Below are 24,730 nucleotides of genomic sequence, written 5' to 3' on the forward strand. Positions count from 1 at the left end.
ACGATGTGGACTTTAGCCAACCCTGGTGCCGGCGAGCCGCAGCACTGGCAAGGATACGGAAAGCAGTACCCGCAACGTCCACAGCACAGTCAATTATTACTTCTGAAGCCCTCTTGCCATCTTGAAGGATCTGGTGTGCTTCTGCTCTGGATGTTTCCGGAATCAACGAAACCAGCGCAGAAATGTCTGACCACATTTGTTGGTCGAAACGACCTAGAATGGCCAAAGCATTAGCGGCACGGGCTGAAGTAGATGCCATGGATGAATATTTTTTCCCAATCGCATCCAAACGTCGACCCTCTCTATCAGGAGGAGAAGTGATATGAGTTGCAGGGTTACGCGCCCGACGTTGCGCTGCCTGGGTCACTACGGAATCTGGCTTAGGATGCGAGAGCAAGCAAGCAGGCGAGCCCGTCGGGGCCTTATATTTCTTTTCCAATCGAGAGAGTTGAGCAGGTAAGGAGTTAGGGGCCTGCATGATCTTTATTCCCTCCTTCCACACAAATTCGATAATTGGTATGGTGTGGACCTGTTTATAAGGCTGGTTTATAAAGTCATAGAGAAAGCAGTCTTCCTCTCGCTGCACTCTTGGCAATTTGAAGCGGTCTGCCGCCTTATCCATCAAATTATGGAAGCTAGCGATGTCAACCGGAGGTGAATCACCGGAATCGCCTTGTTGTGGAGAGGGCGTTTCTATTCGATAGTCATCGAATTCTGCCATATCCGGATCTTGGTCATCATCTGTATCCTGAGGAACTTCTCCTTCCTCTCTTTCCGGCTCTGACTCATCTTCCACATCTCGTTGAGAATTAGTGGGGATAGCCGGACGTGGCCCTTCTGATGGAGCAGTCTGCCTTGGAGGAGTTTGCTGAGGTTGAGTAGGCTCCGTGGTCTCAGAGGCAGTATGGCCCGGGGTACCCTGAGGCGTAGGAGGAAATCTCCTATTGTAATCATCCAACATATGTTGGAGGTTGGAAAACAGCGATACCGGAAAAGTCGCCATAGGAACTTGCACATATTGTTCCTCCTGTTGGTCTTCAACCTCCTCCTCGTCATCTTCAGAACTAGTGTCCTGACACTTGATAATCAAATCCGATGGACTGTGAGCATCACCAAAAACATTGTCGTCTGCAATGGATTCCGTTTCATGGTCAGTTACCAACAATGGTGAAGGTGGCTGAAGAGTAGGAGGCGGCAACTGGAGTGCAGAGTCCTGGATATTGCTCAAAGAAGACTCCGTAACGACTGTAGGAGCCGTAGTGTCCAAAGGCACTAAGGGCATATTGGCGAAAGACAGTGATCCTGAAGTGGATGCTGCGTCTTCTTGCTGTGTTCCAGAAGGTAAAGGCAAAGCTGTCGTCGACGCAGCCGTCGACATAGATGTTTGAACTGGAGCAGCCGTCGACGACGATGATTTAGAGACAGCTGTCGGAGACGGTGATGTCTTGGATGTATTAGTCGACGACGAGTGCTTCGACACAGCCGTCGACGGAGTCTTCGTCGACGGGAACTTTGTCGTCGAATCCTTGGATGTTATCTTCGCCATCGACGAAGCCTTCGTCGACGGGATATAAGTCGTCGACGAGCTGGTCGACGGGATCTTCGACGTCGACGGGATCTTCGACGTCGACGGGATCTTCAACGTCAACGGGACATGCATCGTCGACGATGACTTCTTCGTCGACGGAAGCTTTTTCGTCGACGATATAATCGGAATCGTCGACGAGACTGAGGAGGTAGAGGCTTTCGTAGTCGTGAAAGCCGTCGACGAAACCCTCGTTGACGACGACGAAGCCGACGTAGTCGGCACAGTAACGTCGACGAAGCCACAGCAGCCAATTTCGTCGATGGAATGGTCGTTGACGAGCCTGTCGACGACCGCGCTGACTGAAGTGTAAAAACACTTGTAGAGGCTGAAAAAGACGCCTGAGAACCAGGTCTCGTGGGCGTAGTCACAGAAGTGACAGTAGCAGTAGGTTTCACGGGGGCTACTGTTAAGGCCAGCTTTTTCTTCTTCAGGAAAGGAGAAGGCAACTCCTTATACGCAGGCATTCCGCAATACCAAATAAAGAGACTTCAGTTAATTCAGAATCAGGCCGCCCGCCTGATCTATCGTCAACCAAAACATCACCACGTCCGTCCCCTCCTCAAAGCCCTTCACTGGGTCCCTGTGTCGGAGCGCTGCAAGTTTAAACTTGGCTGCCTAACCCACAAATCCCTGGCCGGCATCGGCCCCTCTTTCATCTCGTCTCTTCTGCACCCGTACGCCCCCCCCAGACACCTCCGATCTTCCCACCACGCTCTCCTCCAGACACCCAGGTTTAGGCGTAAAAAGCACAGAGGCCTTAGATTCTCCTTCCTGACCCCCTCACTCTGGAACTCTCTACCATTGGATCTCAGACTCTCCTCTTCCCACCCTCACTTTAGGTCTCTCCTAAAAACTCACTTCTTCTGTGGTGTCTATACATAAGGTTCCTCTTTCTCCCCCCTCTGCCTCCCCCTGAGTTAGTGAACAGCGCCAAGAAACCGTCCGGTGAACGCAGCGCTCTACAAATCCTTTTTACATTACATTACATTACTGAACACTGCCTCGCTTAGAAGGGGCAGTTGAAGGACCTGACTGGAAACTCTCTGCATCAGACAAGACTCCTTCCTTGTCCTGAAGGCGCTTCAACCACAAAAGAAGACGACCTTCCCTGTCCCTGAGAGTCTTAGCAGGAAAAGTTCTACAGAACTTGCAGTCAGCCACCTTATTTTCAGGATAAAGGCAGTAAATACATTTTTGGTGGGGGTCCTTCTCAAACAGACGCAGTTTCCCACAGGAAGAGCAAGGCCTAAACAAAGATTTCTTACTTGACATCCTGAGAACTACAGAAGTAGAAGACAAGAATGAAGAAAACTGAGCAGAGCTCAGGGAGACTCCCTTCACACGACGTGCGGTAGAAAATCTGAGGGCTTGAGCTTCTGAGGAGAAGGTTCTAGAGGGTACTTGAGCCTGATTGGCTGCAGTTTGGACTAACATAATGACACTGATATGTTGCAAATGAGTTTTCTCTCTATACTGCATTCCTATGGAGGAACCTTTGTTGAGGTTTTTCAGTGTATATTATCTCTGTTTTATTATGTATTATGTTATTACATATATTTATATATTAGCATTATTGCTATTTTTATGTACCGTGGGACTCCCACTTCGACGACGGGGAATATTCAAGCTTGTGAATCTATGAAAGACACCCCTAATACTGGAGAAAAGATTTACACAAATTAAGCATTATGACAACTTGAAGTAGTACAAGAGGAGTATTCTTTTACACACTCTTACTCTTTTTTAATTGACCCAGAGGCAGCGTCCAGCTCTCTATTAGTAAGTGTGTGCAGAGGGCACAGTCGCTTCTATTTTTACTTATTCTATACGAATATTCCCACTGTATTCCCATTTTCGATGGTTCGGGCTATTCATAAAAGCATGTAAATTACTTACTCCAAATGCTTTTGTGAATAATCCTCAATGCCCTTGTATTTCTTCCACCACCCACATGTTCCACTTCCCCTGTTTATTGTTTTGTTTGCGAAAGCGTCTTTGACCTCTTGAGTCACAGAAAAACATTTCCTCTAGTAAAAGAATGGACACTCTTCTCTTGGTGATTCAAAAACTAAGTGAGTAGATGAAGACTAACAAGACATCCCATAATAACTACAAAAGGCCAGATTTATTTGCAAAATTATATATTTGTTTTGGTGATGGCAACTTATGTCTCTTTAAAACACAAGTGACATTAACTACTGCAGGGAATGTCCGTATTATGTACATCACTCTTAAAATGTATATCCTTTCACCAAATATCGATATACAGTATTTAGCGCCAGATGTGCGAAGAATGTTACAGCTCGCAAACGTACCAACCCGATTTTGCAAGTTGGTAACCTATTACCGACTCGCAAAATAGGGTTTGCGACTCGCTATTAGGAAGGGGCGTGTTGAGGTGGTCCCTTTCTAATGGCGAGTTGCACTGGTATGTAAGAATTTTTGCAACCGCAATTGCAAAACACTTGGGGGCACATTTATAGGCCCTTGCGTCACTTTTGCACCATTGGTGCATCACTTTTTGTGACGCACCAGCAGTGTAAAAAATGAGCCTCGTTGCGCCATATTTATATGCGTCACTTTGTAAACCCCTGCGCTACATTATACCTACGGCCGGGTATAATGTATGCAGGGGGGTGTTCCCAGGCAAGAAAGGGTCATAGAAGTGAGGCAGTGAAATCCACCAGATTTCACGGCGCCACTTCTAGGACTCAAATGCGTCAAAATCTTATGCCTACCTCACAGCAGGAGTAAGACTGACACAGGCCCTTTCACATGGGGCTTGCCACATGTGAAAGGATACATTACTGGAGTTGCGTCACTTTTATGACACACTCCAGCAATGCGTCAACTTTGCGCCATACAGATACGTCAGAAATACTGAAGTATCTGTAACTCCTTGCGACATGATGCGTCATACAGTAAGTATGACGTATCAATCATGTCGCAAGGAGGACGCACTGAGAAGTGACGCATCATTGCTTGCACGCAGAGATGCGTCACTTCTCATAAATGAGGCCCTTGCAGTTTACCACCCTCTTCAAGCGGGATGGTAAACCATTCGCAAACAGGACGGAGTCCCCAGGGGATCCCTTCCCCTTTGTGAATGTGTGCGCAATCAATTTATCAGAGCAGGCATTGGTCCCAGGGACTACTATCTTCCCTTAAAAAATTAAACAAAAACGTTTAATTTTTTTTGTAAATTCAGCCCGTTTTCCTTTAAGGAAAACGGGCTGAATTTACAAAAAAAAAAAAAGTGTGGTGATGTCTTTACTTACACATTCCACATTCCAGAACTGTCCCTCTAGAATGTGGAATGTGTAGTGGGGTTTGGAGTTCTGTTGATGTTCTTGAGTCAGTTGTAAAACGCAGTCACAGGCATGGTGCTCCACTGACCCGAGCAGGCCACCATCCCTATGAGTGCTGGCCATTCCCAATGGGTCGCAAATTGTGACCAGCCTCATGAATATTAATGAAGCAGGTCCCTTGTGACCCACTTGGGAAACGCAAACAGTGTCTCAGACATTATTGTACATTAGAGATTGCGACTCGCAATTTTGCGAATCATTAAAATTCTCAAACAGCGAGTCGCAATCTCCAATGGTCGTACATCTGGCCCTAAATCTGATCTGGATTTTGCATTTGTCCTTTTGTAGCACCCTAACGCGAAAGGATTTACCTTTTTCCCATGATAGTGCACAGTCATCATGTTCAGGTGGTTATGCACGAAAGGATAATCCAAAATGAAAAAAACACATGGGAACATGCAGCAGATCCGAAGCTGAAGGCAGGAATCAGAGCAGACGTCAGCTAATGTATACAAGATGTTTAAATCCAGACCATTTGTCGCAGTTTGGAGGGGGAGGGAGAGCAGAGAATGGGAAGCAGGTTTAAGCTCTGGGAGAAGTGTTTATACAGAATTGATAAAGAGGGAAGGGAGGTTTTCGTTTTCCCGGTCATGCTGTGGGCTGAGCAGAAAAGAGGCTGTACGGGAACAGAAAAGGTACACAAAGGAAACTGATCCATGCACAGAGGCATGGCCTGGTCGGAGGTATAGGTGGAGAGGGCATAGGCGATGTAGAGGGAAGCCAGTGGGCCATGTCAGTTTAGATATGGCTGGTGAATCGAGAGATGATGGAAGAAGTTAGGGTCAGCATATCAGGCTGTAAGGCAAGTATGGATGGACCTAGGACCAACGCCATCCCTTGCACAAAGTATACCCACTCCATACTGCATTGAGCATGCAGGGTTAGTGTACCGTCGGAGAGAAAGAGAGACGACTTAACAAAACATTTTGGAAAAAGTGTTCATTTTGCAAAAAAAAAATTCTCTACACTAATATATTTTATTGACATTTCTGAAGGAGAACTAATAAAACATTCCAATACTCCTGTGTCTGACACAGAACACAGGAGCACAATAGTTTCTTAGCAGCAACTCATTTACACTTCAGAATATAAAAAACAAGGTGCATAGCAGGCATATATTTTTGCCACAGGAAAAACTGTTTTGGTCGCATAGTCAGTAGAAACATATCCATAAAAATCTAAGGAAAAACAACATCAGCTTTAAAAACTGTGTTGAGGCGTCACTGTTATGGCTGGTAATAGAGCAACAACATTCCTGTGTTGGAAAATAACACAAACATGCCATGCAATACTAGACTGTCATTATTTATTTCAGAAAGATTCGGCATGTGCCAACTTGTATTAGGACTTCTACTAAATCATGTGATGCTTTGTGTGCCAGCCTGACTGGAGTGCAGCTCAGATGTGTTAGACTAGTGTTAAATGCCAGTCTATTAAGGGTGATCACTGATACCCAAGTTGCCCATGGCTGCTCATTGTGCCAATGGGCTGTGACCTGCACCAGGGCTGCTGCCAAAGGTGCTGAGACTCATGCAAGGGCACACTACCTGCAGAAAGAGACCTCACACTGTAGTTATACATTAAGTAATGGACACCATGATGTCAGTGTCAACATTGCTCTGGTATGTAAGGGAAACTTTGCTGTGCCAGTTTGTGGCCCATCACCCATCTGTAAAAGGGTGTAAAAACAAAATGCCACTCTGGCTCACATATTTCTCCCTTATAAGTGTCTACTACCTAGCCAGGCGTGTTACGAAATCTCACAAGATTTTAAAGTAAATCACAATGCATGACAGTTGCTACGAAGCTGCATATTCTCTAAGTACTTACGCAGAAGTAAATATTTCCATCATCTACTGAAAAAAACTCTGGGGCAGATTTACAAGCACTTGCATCACTTTTGCGCCGACGTTGCGTCACTTTTGTGATGCAGTGGCGGCGTAAAAGTTGCAGTCTATTTACAACGTGACGCATCTAAGGGGATGTGTCAAGTTGTAAAGTCCTGCGTGACATTATAGCTGCGTCAGGTATAATGTATGCAAGGTAGGCGTTTCCATGCAGGAAAGCCTTGTATAAGTGACGCACTGAAATCTACAAGTTTTCACTGCGTAACTTTTAGGACACCACTGCGTCAAAACCTCACGCCTGCTTGGAGCTGGTGTAAGGAGTGACGCAGTGTATAGGGAATAGGCCACAACTCGCATTGCTGGAGTTGCGTTGTGCTTGCGACACAACTCCAGCAATGCGTGACTTTTCCGTCAACAGATGCATCAGAAATTCTGACGCATCTGTCAATCCTTCCGCCATGGTGCGCCGGGTTTCCCATGGTGGCGCAGGGAAAGTGACGCATCTCTACAGACTCGTCACTTTCTTGTAAATCTGCCCCTCTATGATTACTTAAGGATATATCAGCATTGGCTCTAGACACTCAAAGAATTAAAAAACCTCAGCTGCAAATTTAAGGGAGAAACCCCAATCGTTCAATGCATCATTGGCAGAAACAATGCCATATGTGACGAAGTGGCAAATTGCTGCTGCAGCAAAGCTGGACCAGGATCCTTCAGAAACCAAAATGAGAATGTACCGTGTTGACAGGCATGTATGTGAGAGAGCGCAATTTGAATGAAAAATATATCTGTACCATATTCACAAGCATATCGCATAAACGTAGAAGTTGTAACGTGAAATAGCATTTGTAGTGTATAAGTTAGCCGATGTAACCTAAGTAATAGGAAATGTATCTGTATCTATTCTATAAAGTGTATTAGAATTAGAAAGGCCCGTATACATAGTGGTCTAATATAGACATGTATAGAAATGCTTAAGAACAGCAGAACGTGCAAAACTGAATATACGTGTGTAATTATTAAACGGAGAAAGCGGCGAAATGTAAAGCGAAGAAATGTGTAGAGCATATATAACACGATGTAAGCACGAGAATATAAACGTTGTATTTTATGTAGAATGGATTTCAAGTATAAACACAGATTTGCTAAATTCAATTATATATAAATGTGTGTTAAAGGTTATACTGTGTAGAAGGGTTTTGTAGGAATGTTAGAAGGGTTTGGTCATGTGTGATTTTAACCTAACTGACCAAGAGTTTGCAGGAGTGTAGTCCGCTGTATGTAATTTAGTGGGCTCACAGGAACAGGGGATAGCCTTGATCTGAAAGTGCGAGACAAGAGTCAAAGGTCTTGCTAGATTTAAGGTGACAATGTTGGACGAAGTTTATGGCCTAAGTGAGATAAGAGACGCTTGGAATTTGGGTCTTGTTTAGAAATGACCGTTCACAGGACCAAACGAGGTTATGAACACAATCGTAAAGAATAGAGTTCTGTTGAGGTGATAGACTTTGCTCTGAAAGTGTCAACTGGAATGTCAATGAAGTCGCCAGCAAGAAGACGAAGATGGTGCCTAAGAAGCAAGGTCAACTTAACGGACGACGCGAAGAGATGAAGCTATGGAAAGAGCTAGAGAAATGACATCATGTGAATGTGTACGTGGTGGGCGTCAAGGGGCGTTCCACCCATACTGTGATTGTGTATTTAGGGACAGCACCCTGGGGAGGAGAAGTAGAAGCGAGCGCAGAGAAAGAACAGAGCGCAAGAGAACAGTAGGCCGAGGACCCTTAGAGAGCGGATGGGTAGGCAGAGAGGGTACTGTTTCTCGACATAAGTTACCATTAGAGGCTAAGAGAGTTTGAACTTCTTTGGAAGTCAAACTGCTGACACCTTTTTTAGGTAAGGAACTTGCGAAGTAGGGATGTCACCTAGCATAGAGTAGGGACAGATTTAACTTGTTTTTCTCTTTTTATAGATGACGCAACGGAACCACTTTGTGTCTATGCTTTTTAATCTGTTGATTCTGGAATTGATTTTAATTGTATTCTTTTGTAGACTGAGGTTCTTTAGGGAATTTATGTTCCTTCTAGTTCCTGTATACTTGTTGAATCTTATCCTGAGAGGATTGTATATGCAACTAATTCTGATTTTATATTAAATTTTAAATTTCATCAGTCGTAAGTGGTTCTTCAGAGTTGCGTCAGTCTATGGGGTTGATTTAACCTATGTGGGGTTGTCTTTTACTCAATGACAGAAAATAATCGATCCAAATAGATGAATGAGATAGGTATCTAAGTGATCAGAAAAGGTATCAAAATCTCATTCCCCGCAGTTGGTAGCAGAGAAAGATGGTTTTCTTCTTGAGGAAGACAACCTAGGTCAGGTCTAGATTACCCCAAGGTCCCTAGTCATCGACGACCAGAAGAAGAATCCCTGCCGAAGAAGGTGCTGACGGTGCGAGAGAAAAGCAGCAGAGTCGGTCGAGAGTGAGTATAAGGGTCATGCGTTGCCAGATTGCGGTGTTTTATGTTGTACCTGTGTTGTAATGTCAAGCGGAGTTGAATGCCTGTAGTGTGATTGAGGGAAGGTTGTGAGCGCGCGCAACCGGATAAAATCTTAAGATCCAGAGAAGGGCTTAAGTGGTTCGGGTGTATCGAACACCCAGAGTAATTGTCTACCATTGTAAAGGGGGTCATGAGGTACCATTGATCGCCCGAAGGACCGATGATAGGGGGAGTGACAGAGTGAGTGTATGAGTAACGGACGCTGGTCGGACGTTTACTGTGTGTAAGTAACCTATCAGTTAAGGCGAGCGTCTGACCGTGAGAGGAAGACGTCTCGTCAGTTGAGGTGACAATTACAGTTAGACTGTGGACGTACAGTCAAGAAAAGTGATCGCTTGGACGGAAGTAGTCATTTTTCGGCGTATGAATGAAAACGCATGCAAGACCGTGAGACGAGTTGAGAAAGGAGGGGAACTGCTGCAGAGGGGACGAGTGACGTCAGCGTAGAGCCGCGCTGAGATTGGTCGGTCAGCGTAGAGTCGCGTTGGGATAGGCTGGTCAGCGAGAGCCGCGTAGGGATTGGTTGTTGTCATCAGGAAGTAAATAAGGAAGAGAATTAATAAAAGGAAAAATCGTAGATTATCGAAAATGAAGTGTTTTAAACGTTTAAGGGCGATCTTTAAGAGAGATAGAGGAAACTTGTATGCAGGAGAAGAAGCTCCACCAGAAGGCACACCAGCTTACCATATGGCAGTGAATGTAGGCTTACACTCAATACTATGGATCTCTGAGTGGAATAAGCTAACAGAAGGAAATAAGGAACTGACGTTCCCGAGATACGGGACGTTTAAGCTAGAAGTATTGAACCAACTGAAAGCGGTAATGCTCGCAACGAGACCTCTACCGAGGCCAACACGGTTCGAAGCCCTTAGTGCATGGTTTAGAGCGGCACACGAAAAGAGCTTGAATAGGCGCCAAGAAAGAGTGAGACGATCGGTAAAAGCAGTGCAGGATGCTAAATGGGATGATGAAGCTAAAAAGTGGAGGGTGCAGAAGATAGAAGCAGACAAACTGTTCACAATGCTAGAGACTACGGGAGAAAAGAAACCTCTAGAAGAAGATGAGGATAGCGAGCCGGATGAGGATCTGATAGAGAGGCTATTATTAGATAGACCACCTCCGTACAACAGAGAAGCCGAAAGTCCCGAACTACAGCAAGGGGACGGAGCTAGATGGGGGGAATATAAACCGCTCCCAGTATCAGAGTGGGATCCAAAGAAAGGTGAGGAAGTACCTCAAACTAGTCCCGTACAGAGAGTAGTAGGTCCAGAAGGTGCCAGAAACGCAGCATGCAAGGTCGTATCAATTGCCAGATGCTCTACAAGTACCTGTTACCATAGGTCCTATAGTGTCAATCTACAACCCAGAGGGAGTCCAGCAGGAGGAACAGGCACGATGGGACAGGGAAAGGGCAGAGATGGAGAGTAGGAATAATACGATCAATTCCCAAAGGCAGTTGCTAGGACCAAGGAGTCGGAGTACCCCATTGGATTCAGCAACGGGTCCCTGGATAGAACAGAGGGAAAGAGGACAGACGGATCTGAGGGGACCAAAACCGAAAACCTTTAAGGAATTAAGGGAGTATTTGAAGGAATGGGATGCTGCCGAAGAGACTCAGAATAAAAAGTTAGAAACAGAAGCAGAATGGAGAGATCAGGATAACAGGATCCTCTCTCACTGCGGAGCTGGCGAAAGCAGCCCGGAGTGGGAGGGAGGGAGTCAAGGAAGCAAGGGAGATACTTGCCATACCATTGGTGGCACTAGACAAATGTGTGAAGACAAGAGTACAGGGTGTGGGGGAGTGCCTCGCCTCATTCTTAGTGAGGGAGAACGAAAGACGCAGGAGTACCGAGATAGTTTCAGGTGCACTCACCATGCCCCGGGAGAAAACGTGCGACACTGGAGTCACGAGAATATAGAGAGTCGCGAAAGGTCTCGCCATACATCCAGTGATCACGGACGGGATCGCGGGAACATGGAGGACCGTGAAGGACCTTATCGTTTATTGAGCGACACCAGACAGCAAGGGAGTTGCAGTGATGTAGAACAGAACGGAGGATCCTATCTTGCATCTAGAGAGACCGAGCCGAAAAGACAGAACGCAGTAATAGGGGATAGAACATTGTTCCACCATACCCCAAGGGAGGATGGAAGAGCTTGGGATCTAGAGAGGTGGGAACAAAGAGAAGCAAGAAGGACGCCTCATAACTCACCTGCACCGAGACGTAGGGCTCGTAGTGGGGGTGAGAGGGATGTAAACGAACCACCTAGGGGTGAGGTACTGAGAGCTGAGATAAAAGCAAAACGGCTCGATGTAATGAGTTTAAAATCAGACTTGGACGAAATCATAGACGGCACATTGCCAATGGAAAGGATAGAGCTGTATGATCATGATGAAATACTGTTTATGTCTAAGGATGTTACTCGGAAAGCAAGGTCGGTTCATGAAAAATTATCTGAATTGGCAGACAGGTATATGATAGACATGTCACGAACTAAAGCTTTACAGGGCAACCATAGGCTAAATTGCACGGATCAAGATCTAGATGAGCGTAGGACGATTGGGCTGAAAGTACACATAAAGGAACTGATCCTGAGTATCAGAGTATGGAGGGATTTGGATAAATGGGAGGAAAGATGGTCTAAGAGGGGATCCGTCAGAAGGAGTACACTTGCGAGATCCCAAGATGGAGAGATAATGCGAATGGAAGCTTTCCCTTTGCGAGAAATCGCGAACGGAAGCTACGTGCATGTGCCCTGGAGTAGGGGGGATTTAGCGGCATTTACCAATTCCTTTCCAAAGCTCAGGGAGAACCCCGTTGAGTGGTACAAGCAGGTAGAGAGGTTTGTGAAGATCTCTAAGGTGCTGTGGATCGATTTGAACACTCTGTTTGATATCGTAGTACCCGGAGATTTGTGGACGGCATGCAAACTTAGTGTCGAATGGCCCATTTGTGAACCCGCGAGGGATGCCCAGACGAATGGTCCATCAGAGAGAGTCATGGAAAAGTACGAAAGAGTAATTGCATGGTTAAAAGAGAAGGTGCCGGTACAGGACATAGACTGGGTTAAGATAGATCGAACAACTCAGGAACCTAAAGAGACCGTTCACGAGTTCTATGAGAGATTGCTGAAAGCATTCAAACAGTACAGTGGGTTGGATGTGATGGACCCCAAAGACATAGGACAGTTTGTGTCGAAGTTTGTCCTAGGACTGAGGCCTGACATAAGCCTGATGATTCAACAGCATTTGATTTGTTGGCAAAACAAACCTTTAGACGAGATTCTGAGGTATGCGAGGTACTGTAGCGATGAAATAGATTCAAAAGCAAAGAAACTTAAGGAAAAGCTGATGTTGGTACAGATGCAATCAGCTGGAAAGGGTGGACAGCGGCAACAGGGAACAGGAACCCCAGGAAAGAAACAGAATAATCAGAGCAGAGATGAGGAGGAAAAACCGAGACCGAGGGTAGATATCGCAACACTGAAAAAGACAACGAGGTGCCATCAGTGTAACGAGGTAGGACATTGGAGACGCGAGTGTCCCTATAATGTCGAGACGGGGGAATTAGAACAGGAGGAGGATGAGGTTCAAACCAGCATGGTAAAGGGAACAGCAGTCCTGAAGGGAAAGTTTATCAAAGGGGGGACTCAGACTCCTCGAGCACCGTTCCCTCAACCGCCTCGCATTACAAATGGAGGAAAAACCTATAGACAACTGCCTCTGTTCGTAGGAGGAGAAGAATGCTACTACGTTGATCCTCTTACAGGGCAACGAGTGAATAGGGAAGAAGACTGTACTCTAGGAGCAGCCCTGGAGGTAGACCAGAGAGGACCATACGTAGAAGCTGAGGTGGCTGGACGTCCTACGACCTTTTTGGTAGACACGGGGGCCACTCGATCCACTTTGAGATCAGCGGTAGTCCCAGGTGTCGGGAGAGACGATTCAGGTGGTAGGAGTCGCAAACAGGAGAATGACAAATCCTCTGACTGAACCAGTGTCAGTGAAAATAGGGAACTAGAGTGATGAACATCAGTTTGTGATTTGTGATTCTAGCCCTGTGTGTCTGTTAGGAAGAGATCTGTTGTGTAAACTAAATTGCACAATATATTGCACACCTGAAGGAGTAGAAGTGCAGACTAACGATGATGATGCCGATTTTAAGGTTGTAAACTCGCAGGGATGCGTGGAACTATATCCTACCCTAACGGTGGAGGAGCTTCCACAGGACTTGAAGGAGACAGTGTCAGCTGAGGTGTGGGATTTTACTGGAGAGGAAATAGGACTGATCAAAGGGGTAGAACCGGTAAAGATCATGGTAAAACCCAATGCTGAGTATCCAAGAACACCACAATACAAGTTGACACCGGAGACGATTGCAGGAATAAAGCCTGTGATCGAATCCATGATTAAACAGGGAATACTGAAGGAGATCGTGGGAAGTCCATGTAACTCCCCGATTATGGATTTGCAGAAGCCTAGTGGGAAATACAGAATAGTGCAGGATCTTCGGAAGATTAATAATATTGTTGTTTCATGTTGTCCAGTGGTACCGAATCCATCAGTGATATTGTTTCAGATACCGTTCCAAGCTGAATGGTTCACAGTGATAGATTTGTGCCAGGCTTTCTTTTCGATTCCTTTAGATGAGGAGAGCCAGTATCTGTTCGCTTTTAAGCTGGAAAATCGCGTTTTAACATGGTGTCGTATTCCCCAGGGGTATACAGAAAGCCCATCGATTTTTAACCAGCTGCTGAAGAAGAATCTTGAAAGTCTAGTACTGCCCAAGAACTCAGTTCTCGTCCAGTACATAGACGACCTCCTAGTGGCGTCAGAAACTGAGGAAGCTTGCAAGGTAGACACCATCACCTTGTTAAATCACTTGGCCGAGAACGGACACAAGGTGTCTCCAAGTAAATTGCAGTATTGTCTCACCGAAGTGCAATACTTGGGCCACAGGATTGAAAAGGGAAAACGGAAGGTGTCTCCAGACAGAATAGAGGCGATCATGAAAATGAATGCGCCTAAAACACAAAGAGAAGTCAGGATGTTTCTAGGCATGGTCGGTTATTGTCGGCAGTGGATAGCCAACTTTTCACTGAAGGCAAAACCTTTACTACAACTGACGCACAAAGGAGTAAGTGATCCGGTACCATGGGACAAAGATTGTTTGATGGCATTTTTGCAGCTGAGGGAGGACTTGTGTCGTGCCCCGGCTTTAGGAATGCCTGATTACGAAAAGCCATTCTTGCTTTACTGCTGCGAAAGAGAAGGTTGTGCTTTAGCAGTTTTGGCCCAGATACACGGCAATGCGCGTAGGCCAGTTGCTTACTTTTCGGCTACATTAGATCCAGTAGCCGCAGCGTTGCCCGGATGTCTCAAATCCGTAGCTGCAACGGGTGTCAGCATTGAAAGATGTGAAAATGTGGTTATGGGACATCAGTTAGTGGTGTACGTACCGCATTCTGTGGAATTGTTAATGACCAGGACTAAGACTCAGCATTTGACAAATAGTAGGCTCACACGCTACGAGCAAGTCATATTGGCTGCTGAGAATGTGACCCTAAAGAGATGCTCTGTCTTGAATCCTGCTACTTTGATGCCACTTCCAAATGATATTGATGATGAAATTTGTACAGATCATGACTGCCTTGATGTGACTGAACTATGCACCAAACCGAGACCAGATATCGTAGATGAACCATTGACTGACCCCGATGAAATATTCTTTGTTGATGGTTCATGCGTAAGAGACGATATCGGTCAGCTGAGAGCAGCATATGCAGTTTGTACAATTACCAGAGTTGTGGAAGCCGCCTGCCTGGAAGGAGTACATTCCGCTCAGGTAGCTGAAATTATTGCTTTGACCCGTGCCTGTTTAGCAGGTAACAAAATTCGAGTCACCATATACACCGATAGCCAGTATGGTTTCGGGGTAGTTCACGACTATGGGCAGTTATGGTCTCAAAGAGGTTACATGACCTCCTCGGGTTCTCCAATTAGGAATGGAGAATTCGTGAGATTATTGTTAGAGGCATTACAAGGTCCGACAGCCATAGCGGTTGTCAAATGCGCCGCGCACACGAAGAATACCGACTTTGTGTCGCAAGGCAACAGATATGCCGACGAAGTTGCACGTTATTGTGCAGAACAGGGATATTCTCACACCAATGTAGAAGTGGGGGGAATACAGGAAAGAACTGAGTTGACTATGTTGTTAGACACTGTAGATACGTGGGACGAGTTAAAGTGTGTTCAGGAAAATGCTCCAGATGATGAGAAAAAAGCATGGGAGACAGCTGAATGTATCAAAAGTGAAATGAATTTTTGGATTTCTGCAGATGGGAGAGCAGTTTTACCAAACGAACGTGTTAGTCCAATGGCAAGGAAATTGCATGGATCAGCACACATAGGTAGAGATGCTATGGTGAGAGTATTCAGACAAACGTGGTTTAATCCGAAGTTTAGAGTAGCGGCAGAAGCAGTATGTCAGCGTTGTGCGATCTGTCAGCAACTAAACGTAGGAAAGAGAACACCAGTTACTTTGAGTCATATAGGGAGGTCTGGGGGGCCTTTCAATAGAATGCAGCTGGATTTTATTGAAATGCCTAAGTGCAATCGACTCAGATATGTCTTAGTGATTGTCTGTATATTTTCTAGATGGGTTGAAGCTTACCCGACACGAAGGTGCGATACACTTACAGTAGCAAAATTGTTGCTTAGAGAGTTGATACCGAGGTTCGGGGTGCCATCCTCTTTGGAATCGGACAGAGGAACTCATTTCAACAGCGAAATAGTGAAGATGCTATGCTCAGCCTTGAGTATTGACCAGAAGCTCCACTGTAGTTATCGACCAGAAGCTTCAGGGATCGTAGAGCAAATCAACAGCACAATTAAATCCAGACTTGCCAAAGTTTGTTCATCGACATCCCTGAGTTGGCCTGATGCACTTCCATTGGTTCTTATGAGCATACGTAGCACACCAGATAGGAGAACAGGTCTTTCTCCACACGAGGTGCTAATGGGAAGAGCTATGAGATTGCCATCGGTTCCGACTGCAGCGTTGTTGAACATCACAGACGATTTGATCTTGGACTACTGCAAGGGACTATCTGATGCCATTCATTCTGTGTCCCTCCAGGTCCAGGCTGCAGAGGTTCCATCAGCACAAGACTTGTGCAATGACTTGTGTCCGGGGGACTGGGTCCTGGTGAAGAAGCATGTCAGGAAGAACTGTTTAGACGTGCGCTGGAGAGGACCGTTCCAAGTCATACTAGTTACGAACACTGCAGTAAAGTGTGGAGGCTTGCCCAACTGGATACACGCCTCACACACCCGAAGAGTGCCAGCACCTCTGGAAGAAACAGCTCCTCTCTCGGACGAGAATCCAGCGGAAAGCGGAGAAGCCACAGAGGGGGAAAGCCAAGCTGTAGAGGTGATTGAAGAGGCTGAGCCTGTGTCGGAGCAGACCGACGACGGTCAGGACACCAGTGAGACCGAAGTCGTCTCAGAAGAGGAAAGTAGCTGGGAGTTCGAGTCAGATACCGAACAAGCTGCAAGTGACCAAGAGACGAGTCCAAGAACAAGGAGCAGGAGGACAAGGAATGGAGAAGCTAGTTGGCCAGAAAGAAGGAGAAGGTCAAGCTTAAAAGCAAATCCAGAGAGCAACCTTGTCCCGATTTCTGAAGATTCAGAGCTAGACGAAGAACCTACGGATTCAGGCTCTGAGAGTCCGAGAAGATCAAGAAGGGTACGTGTGCCCTGCAGAAGGTACGCCACCCCAGAGTGGACTTATCTAGCAGATGTCTTGGGGACAGAAATCTGGGAGAGTGAAAGAAGTGAAAGTGATCAATCTCGATCCATTTGTGGCAGTGGAGATATGGATGTTGACGCCTGGAATCGAGACTGAGGGGTTACTGACTTTCACACTTCCCATTCCCCTTTAACTAAGTCGGATCAAAGATCTAGTACTGAATCGATTAGAGTTTCCGACTTTTGGTCATCAAATACCAGAACAAGAAGAAAAAGTCATTTGTTTAGAATTATTGGAACATGTTATTAGAGCTGCAGGTACGAGAATAATTGTAGATGCATAAAGACTTTTGTGTTTAAGCTATAAAGAAGAAGATAACCTAGCGCCGAGTGGAAAGAAGAATAAAATTAGGGATTACATTTAGAGGACGGAGAAGGGTTAGGGTTGTCTATTGCTGAAGAGAAAAAGACATTGTTGTGGAAAAGAGACTTTTGTTGCTAAAGAGCGCTTCACAGACTGAGAAAGCAAACAAGGAAAGACAAAGACTTGAAGAAAAACTTTTCCTCGAAAAGGAAAGAGCTACGCTGTTTGATAACATGGAGAATGGCAACCCAAACCGAAAAGCAAAGTGCATAATAGGTACACTAATAGCGGTAGTAATTTTTCTCATTATTACAGTAGTTACCACATCGTACATGGTAGGACATGCAAGTGAAAAAGAGACAACAGATGTAAAGCCTGTAACGACTTTGAAACCTGCTCTTGTTGGGAAGAAGGAGGAGAGCAATGTCATCCGTGAAAAGACGTTACTGGCAGATGAAGCTCGTAGGTTACACGTAGACGAGTCGCAGGGAAATTTTAGGTCAAACGCATATGCCAAGCTATTGTATGAGTATATTGATGCCATGGAGGCCAAAGATTGTTATGTATGCATGCAATTGCCGGCTTCCGTAGACGAAGGCATCAGATATCATCATCTCCCACTGACTTATGGGATAACATGTAGTTTATTGCTCAGTATATTTTATGGTAGAGAAGGGTTCGAGTACTACTTTTCAAATTATGATTCGGTACTGCCTGAAGTCCCGAATTATAAACAAATGAATAAGTGGGACTATTATAAAAAGGAAGACAGACTAACCAAGTTCTTTCTTCCTTGGGATACATTGGATACTTCATATGCACGCAGAAATAATCTGACTTGCAAAGTGTCAGAGGTAGAGAAAAAGTTCATAGGACAAGTAGATGACCGGTACAGAAGGCAGAAGATTCTAAAAATGTCAGGACAGTGGAAAACAGACTGGACCGAAGAAGAAAAAGCACACAAGAAGAAGGGTAGCAATGGTCCAATAGCTTTGGATAGAACGCAGAAAGGAAAGTTATGTTTAACTCGAAGCAAGACGTATTATGAGAGTGTATTTGTAGGTGAAGTAAATTGCGAACATGCTTTTAGGTTAGAGTACTATACGAAAGATTTTATGAAAGGGATGCAAGCGATTCCTAATGTATATTTTGTATGTGGAAGAAATGCCTATGTAAAACTGCCTGACAATTGGTATGGTTCGTGTTACTTGGCAATTGTCTTCCCCAAAATATATCATGCAAAGGATTTAGCGATCATAGAAGGAAAGGCTTCGACAAGAACGAAAAGAGAAATAGGAGATGCAGAAGTAGTTGGAGACATATTTGGAGCAATGTTTCCTATGTTAGGTTTAATACTTAACGATGTTAAGATCAGGAGACTAGCTACAGTTGTAGATAGATTATCTGCAAGTACTGCAAGGTCATTGATGCTAGTAGAAGGAGAGATGCAGTCGATTAGGGCAATGGTTCTTCAGAACCGTCTTGCTTTAGATGTTCTGCTAGCAAAAGAGGGCGGAGTCTGCAAGGCTTTGAAAGTCCAAAAATGTTGTACTTACATTCCAGACAATTCAAAACCACTTGAGAAAGTCATACAAAACATTACGCAGATACCTAAAGAAATCGAAAATTTAACAAAGGTAAATGTTTGGGAAAAAGTAGGTCATGGAGTAGGAAAGGTTGGAAGTTGGTTTGCCAATCTTGGTAAAAGCGTTGTGTGGTACATATTAAAACCTGTATTGATAATATTGATTTGCATAATTACATTGTTAGGGTTAGTGAAATTGTATAAATGGTATAGGTCGAACCGGTTACAAAGGTCCATGAGAGAGCAAGAAAGGAGATTAGCTGCTTTACAAGACCAACAGTATAAAAGTTTAAGAGCTCTTGAAACGATAAAAAGAGGGAATCTTGTAACTAGTTCTGTGTAAGAGGTTATTCAAATTGCATTTAGTGATGACCCCTAGAGGTCATCAAAGGGGGGAACTGAGAGAGCGCAATTTGAATGAAAAATATATCTGTACCATATTCACAAGCATATCGCATAAACGTAGAAGTTGTAACGTGAAATAGCATTTGTAGTGTATAAGTTAGCCGATGTAACCTAAGTAATAGGAAATGTATCTGTATCTACTCTATAAAGTGTATTAGAATTAGAAAGGCCCGTATACATAGTGGTCTAATATAGAAATGTATAGAAATGCTTAAAAACAGCAGAACGTGCAAAACTGAATATACGTGTGTAATTATTAAACGGAGAAAGCGGCGAAATGTAAAGCGAAGAAATGTGTAGAGCATATATAACACGATGTAAGCACGAGAATATAAACGTTGTATTTTATGTAGAATGGATTTCAAGTATAAACACAGATTTGCTAAATTCAATTATATATAAATGTGTGTTAAAGGTTATACTGTGTAGAAGGGTTTTGTAGGAATGTTAGAAGGGTTTGGTCATGTGTGATTTTAACATAACTGACCAAGAGTTTGCAGGAGTGTAGTCCGCTGTATGTAATTTAGTGGGCTCACAGGAACAGGGGATAGCCTTGATCTGAAAGTGCGAGACAAGAGTCAAAGGTCTTGCTAGATTTAAGGTGACAATGTTGGACGAAGTTTATGGCCTAAGTGAGATAAGAGACGCTTGGAATTTGGGTCTTGTTTAGAAATGACCGTTCACAGGACCAAACGAGGTTACGAACACAATCGTAAAGAATAGAGTTCTGTTGAGGTGATAGACTTTGCTCTGAAAGTGTCAACTGGAATGTCAATGAAGTCGCCAGCAAGAAGACGAAGATGGTGCCTAAGAAGCAAGGTCAACTTAACGGACGACGCGAAGAGATGAAGCTATGGAAAGAGCTAGAGAAATGACATCATGTGAATGTGTACGTGGTGGGCGTCAAGGGGCGTTCCACCCATACTGTGATTGTGTATTTAGGGACAGCACCCTGGGGAGGAGAAGTAGAAGCGAGCGCAGAGAAAGAACAGAGCGCAAGAGAACAGTAGGCCGAGGACCCTTCGAGAGCGGATGGGTAGGCAGAGAGGGTACTGTTTCTCGACATAAGTTACCATTAGAGGCTAAGAGAGTTTGAACTTCTTTGGAAGTCAAACTGCTGACACCTTTTTAGGTAAGGAACTTGCGAAGTAGGGATGTCACCTAGCATAGAGTAGGGACAGATTTAACTTGTTTTTCTCTTTTTATAGATGACGCAACGGAACCACTTTGTGTCTATGCTTTTTAATCTGTTGATTCTGGAATTGATTTTAATTGTATTCTTTTGTAGACTGAGGTTCTTTAGGGAATTTATGTTCCTTCTAGTTCCTGTATACTTGTTGAATCTTATCCTGAGAGGATTGTATATGCAACTAATTCTGATTTTATATTAAATTTTAAATGTCATCAGTCGTAAGTGGTTCTTCAGAGTTGCGTCAGTCTATGGGGTTGATTTAACCTATGTGGGGTTGTCTTTTACTCAATGACAGAAAATAATCGATCCAAATAGATGAATGAGATAGGTATCTAAGTGATCAGAAAAGGTATCAAAATCTCATTCCCCGCATATGCGACAACACAAATAAACCAAGTCTCTGGTAGAATAAACTTCTTTTCAGATCTATATAGTGTGATCCTGGCCCAAGTGCATTCCAGCGCATTACATGAGCACCAGCTTACATTACACATGGTCAACTTCACTTTTGTGTGTTTTTATGCACGGGTGGATATAGTGATTTGCTCAAAGTCACAAGATGTCGAGCTGGCGCAGGGACGAGTGCCTGATTTCCCAATTCTAAGATGGGCAGCTCTGGCCTTTAGGCCACATTTCCTGCCCCCAATCAAGATAGTGGGTCTCCTGGTCACAAAAGATCACCACATCAGCCTGCGCCTGCCTGAATGTGAAAGGATTCGCTATTTTAGCGACATTGTTTGTTCACTGACCTCTGAATAGAAAGCAGAAGTCTGTCTGACTCTACAGTACTGTCGGTCACAGTACAGTACGCTGGAACAGTAAAAAAATAAATAAAAAAATGATATTTGGATGCTTGAATGCATCTCAACAGCTGTTAATTCCTTTGGGTGCATCACGTATGGGCACATGCATCAAGCTATTTAGGAATCGCAAACGGTGCGATTCGGTAAAATCGGCCATTTGCGATTCCTAAATACCTTTTTAGTATGCATCATGCATTTTTGGAAAAATCGCTATTTTTAGCGAATTCCAAAAATGCGATTGCTCTTAAGGAAACGCAAATTTGCGATTCCTTAAAAGCAATGCATCATTTATTTAAAAATTGCGATTTTTCAAACTGGAAGTGCAAATTACCACGAGGTTGAACCTTGTGGTAATTTGCGAAATGGTTTAAATTTGCTTAATATTGCTTTTTTTAAACTGTGCAATTACAGACACACATGTCCTAAGGACATGTGTGTATGTAACTTGTACTGAAAAGTACATTTCATGGGTGCAGGGGGGGGTCATTGGACCCCCCTCTCCACCCTTGAAATGCATTCATGAATTGCGATTTTTCAATTGCGAATTCGCAATTCCCATTGATTCCTATGGGCCTTTTAGCCCATAGGAATGAATGGGAATTGCGAATTTGCAATTGAAAAATCGCAAATTTCATGCGAATTGGTAAAAATTGCGATTTTTACCGATTCGCATAAAATTTGCGAGAAAAATGATGCATAGGCTTTTGCGAATTTTTATTTGCGATTCGCTATTTTTCGCAAATAAGAATTAGCAAATGCCGATATTGATGCATGTGGGTGATTGTTTCTTACCCAGTCTATACCATTACAAACAGGGACCTCCCCAAATGTAACTTAGTATTGCCCCCTCCCTTAAAGGGACACTGTAGCCTGAAGTGCTAACCAGCAACCAGTTCTGTTCAGAGAGGTGCAGCTTGGGTTTTGTAACACAGCAGGTTTAGACCCCTGCTAATTAGTGAGACTGATATAGGAAGCAAAATAAATGATGGGTTGAAATACTTGCATTTTCTGACGTACTAGTAATTTACCCAAGGGACATTCAGGAACAAACCAATCCCCATAGCCCATTTGAAAGCAAAACCTTGCCCAGCGTATAGGGATATAGTCAAGATTGATGAGTGCAGATAGAGTTGCTGGCTGTCCGAGACACAGAGGGCGAAAGGGAAGATATCCAATAACGAGATGATGTCATTACTATTTCAACTACTTAACAAGTGCAAACTACAAATAACCACTGCCCCCATCCCATGTGGCAGGTGCCTCTGGCATCAATAGGAGACATCCCTTGAGAGCAAAGAAGGTGACTTCAAGGTAGGCTGCAGGTAAGACATAGCAAAGATCAAATACAACCTCACGATATCATGCACAGCATAACTGCAGAACTTTAATGTCTCACAAGGCACGACACTTAAAAAAGACCATGGCACAGTCTGTCAGGAAGACTACATCTAGCAACAGTGTTTTTTTGAAAGCCATATAATTCCTGTTCCGATGAACTTTTACAGCTGGCCAAAAAGTATCATGTCAAAGCCATAACTCTTTTCAACATGTACACAGTGGGTTGGCCATGACTGTATGGAAGTGTCCACGATGGAATGGTATAAGGGGCAACCTACAAAACAGGCATTCTAGATGGATGCACACCATCGTCAACTGATACAAATAAACAAAAGGTGCATTAGGCAACACAAAGGTTGGATCAAAGTACCTAAATTCTTAGAGCCTAATTCACAAAGGTAATCTGAAACAAAAGTCTAACTTCACAGCTTCTATTATTCACAGAGGTCATTCACAAGTCATATCTTTACGTCCGAGGTTGGGCCAGAATCTCTGCAGTCGGTCAGAATCTCCAGCTTGGGCAGGATGGACATTGCCTACAATACGTAACACCTTTGTAAGTGCTTACCATCCCCCTCCTACTCCAGCTGAAACACGGCAGCCCAACAGCCAATCCCAGTGCTGCAGCAAACATAAAAGTAGAACTACCACAAACAAACCCATTCAGACCTTTCAATGAGTTGCTAAATGTGTTTGTTGGTCTGCGCCTAGCCATGTGCTAAGAAGATTTGAGGAGGAAGATCAGAACCTGTGCAAGATCCTTGCTGCTCTCCATTTTCTTGCTACAGGGTTGTTTTAAAGGGTCTCCGGTGACCTTGTTGGTATCTCGCTATGCTTGCCTCAGGTACTGAGCTGCACCAATTGGCAAGCCCATCTCCACAGAAGAATGCCCCTAACACTGGCCAGGAGGCAAAGGGTAGCTAGGGATTTCTACTTTATTTCACGCTTCCCACGTGTGCTCAGTGGAATTGATTATACCCATATGGCTCTTCAGTCACCTATAATTCAAGTGGTGACAAAGTTATCACAACTACAAAAAAAGTTTATACTTTAGAGCGGTGCCCCATTGTCCTGAGCTGCTTGCCAGGTGAGGTGAAGCACGTTCCCCTTGAAACTAAGGTGAGCCTGTTACTTTGTAAAATAGGTTGTAAATGAAGGTCACTTGACCTCATATGAAAAGAGCAATAATTTAGTTGAGTCAGTGGTAACCCATACTAATGATGGTTTGTTATACTATACTACTACTTGTTCTTTTGTTTGTCTATGTGTGTGTGTTATGGTGTCTTCGACATCTGGATCTCTTCCAACTAACAAGGAGGACTACCAGAAGTGAACAGGTGATATTTACCATTGTTGTTCACTATTTTAGTTTATCACGTAAGAGCAGTAGCAATTACGTTTATGGGTCCTGAAGAATCGGCAGGTACCACTTTGGGCCTTTAAATGTCCGCAGAAACATGTCGACCAGATAACTCAGTCAGAAGTTATTTGTTTGAACCATCTGACTTTTTTGCACTCTATTGTTTTTATTGTTGGAAGTGCATGACTCCAGAATAAAATTATATTGCGTACACTATCCAATTTTATCACAAGCACATTTCTTCCTTTACACGAATCACATATGCACTGCTTTCAGTTACAAACAAACAACATCCACCAATACTAAAAAATGGCAGAAAGCGGAACCTTCATGTAGTTGCACCTGATCCGAAATAACCTCAATAGTAAATTTGCCCCTTTCTTAATGTTTACAAAGGGAATATGTGCACACTGATAAGACACCCCCCTTCACAATGTCAGTCCTGAACAGAACTTAAACATGTAACAGAAAAAAGCACAGGTGCACCATTATGAAACAATATCAATTTTCATCACAAGGCATAGATAGTGAAGTCCAGAAGTCTTGTTTGTTTGATTCTTTATTTT

The sequence above is a fragment of the Lissotriton vulgaris genome, chromosome 3_2 (assembly GCF_964263255.1).
Source record: "Lissotriton vulgaris chromosome 3_2, aLisVul1.2, whole genome shotgun sequence".
Lineage (NCBI taxonomy): Eukaryota > Metazoa > Chordata > Amphibia > Caudata > Salamandridae > Lissotriton > Lissotriton vulgaris.